Raw genomic sequence first — 2,435 nt, 5'->3', positions numbered from 1 at the left:
GGGGCCCGGGCCCGGGCGGGCGGGACAGCAGCGTACCTGGCGCGGCGACGCCCGGGCCTGCTGCTGGGAGCCCAAACTAACGCAGCTCTGGGTGGGGGCTGTTGCCCCGGGGGAAGTTTTGCAAGCGGTCATGAGCTGCGGCGGCTTGCGAGGCCGCCCCGGAGCCACCGCGTTTGCTACCCTACACGTGCCTCTAGGCAGAGGCCAAGCCTGGCCAAAACAAACTGAAGCATCGCTTTTATCAGCAAGATAAGGAGTGACACACTGCTGGCCTGCAGTCTCCGCGGAGCCCCTGAAACCCATTAGTCTCCTGGAGGCTGCTCCCTGCCCTGAGCAGCCCCATTCAGCTCCTAATGGCCCAGGCACATTCCTATCTGGCTTTCCTCCTCCTCCTTTTGCCCCCAGGTAACTCATTCACTCCTACAGTGCCAGGCCCCTGCAGAGGTGTGAAACTGAGGCTTCCTGGCCGCGGCAGGAAAATGCTCCAAATTATTCTTGCAGCAGYGTCCTCCAAAGGCGCTGGCTCAGCCCACAAGACGTCAGGAACGGTAGCACCCTTCAGTGCTCCGCATGGACAGCCCTGGCGGGCACTTGGCCATACAGGGAGAGGAAGGAGCCAACACTCTAGAAAATGCGCTCCTGCACAATAACCTCCAGCCCTCAAAACAATAAATTTTTCCTCACTGGGTCTCCCCATGAAGGTGAAGAGAGAGGAGACAGAGAAAAGAAGGGATCTAATAGCACTACAGGACAGGTAGCACCAGACATATTGGGAACACGGAGGAAAATATAGTGCCCTGACCCCTGCTTCATACCGCTCATGAAGCCTGGCTCACTTTGGTCCTCCTAACACTGATTGTCATACCCCAGGCCCGGTCCTTCTGTGGGACCAGGGCTGAGCATGCAGCACCCCCAGATGTGCCCTTAGAGAGCCACTAGTGCTCCTCAGCAAGCACCACCAGAGCCACCCCGAGACAGGTTTTCTTCCTTCATGGGCAACATCAATGTTGCAGAACCTGCTCTCCAAGGCCAGAGCTGAGGCCCTGCAACAGCAGAACAGGCTTTGAGTCACCACCCTGAGTGGTGGACTGTCCCTCCATTACATCACAGCCACTCACTTTCTGTGCTGCTAAAATTGGCACTAGAGGGTTTTTTTGGAGTTATGTATGTATGGATCCCTACACCATGCCAAACCCACTCATGCTTCTTAGGAAGAGCAGCCTCCCTTTCTTTGCTCTGAGGTGGTGATGATGTACACTTTAGGCCCACAGGGCTGCCTTGTGCAATGCAGATGGTGGAGAGCTGGTGTCCTCATGAACACAAGGAAATGCTGCTTCTCTCCTCTGAAATATGTGCTCCCGTCTGCAAAACAGTTCCCATGAGTAGGCACTGGTGGGGAAAGCGCCTCCACCCACCTCCCACAGGCAACGCTGATCTGCCAGCCTTCCCCTGCAAGATAGACTACCACTGAGCTCAAGGGGACAGGGTCACAGATTACAGAACAAGGCACCTTGTCACTAGACATGCAGGTCACCTGAGTCCTTACTTATCCTGCCTGCCTGGCTAGGCCAGGCCACACTTCTCTCCTTCCTCCAAAACCCCATCATCTGATGGAGCTGCCACAAGGTGAGATGAAGACCCAGGGAGAYGAGGGATAAGGCAGAGTCTCAGCAGACAGAGGGGAGCATCACCTTCCCACCACCTTTTCCCCCAAAGAGCAGGCCCGTGCAGGATGCAGGGATGGAGCAGCCTGGGCTGAGCTGCTCCTGCCATGCTGGAGTGGCAATACGCCCTGGGGGGGTTCCCACAGCTGGCCACGGCCTGCCACAGCCTCCTGCCACCATGGAATAGGGCCCCGCAGGGAGGGCGCACGCAGGACAGGTTGCGCGTGCCACGCGGCAGCAGCCGGCACAGGGAACARGCTGTGCTCCTGTGGTCAGGCAAGCAGAAGTGCACGAGGGGTGAGGCTGTGCAGCTAGAGCAAAGCGCGGGACGGGAAGCGCGGCGGCTGCTTCCTGTGTGGGTTTTCAGTTATTCTGGGCCCACTGAGTAACGGCAGCCCTGGCGGTTCCAGTGCCTGTTTTACTGAGTCAGCAAGTGCCAGCACGGCGCAGTCCAGCCATCCTGCATAGCCTAGGCACCTGCTTGATGCTCTCACACAGGAGAGCACGGGGAGAGGCCAACGGGGCAAGCAACTCTAGGGAAACTTGGTGGGTGCTGCAGCCTGACCTRGGTGCTTGTGCACAAGAGGAAGGAGGGAAGGATACCAATTTGGGCTCTCTTACTCAATCCTTCCTTCCTCCCACCTTCCCTAGATCCCCCCCAAGACAACAACTTCTATCTCCACTCCTTCAGCAGTGCTGAGGARAAGCTGCAGCTGGAGGAATGGGATTTTGTCCAGACTATGTAAAAGCACTTTCCATTTAATTACGCCA

The sequence above is a fragment of the Rhea americana genome, unplaced genomic scaffold, assembly GCF_003343005.1.
Source record: "Rhea americana isolate MKP2758 unplaced genomic scaffold, rheAme1 scaffold_124, whole genome shotgun sequence".
Lineage (NCBI taxonomy): Eukaryota > Metazoa > Chordata > Aves > Rheiformes > Rheidae > Rhea > Rhea americana.
The sequence above is the reverse complement of the archived record's forward strand: the minus strand, read 5'-3'. Positions refer to the sequence as shown.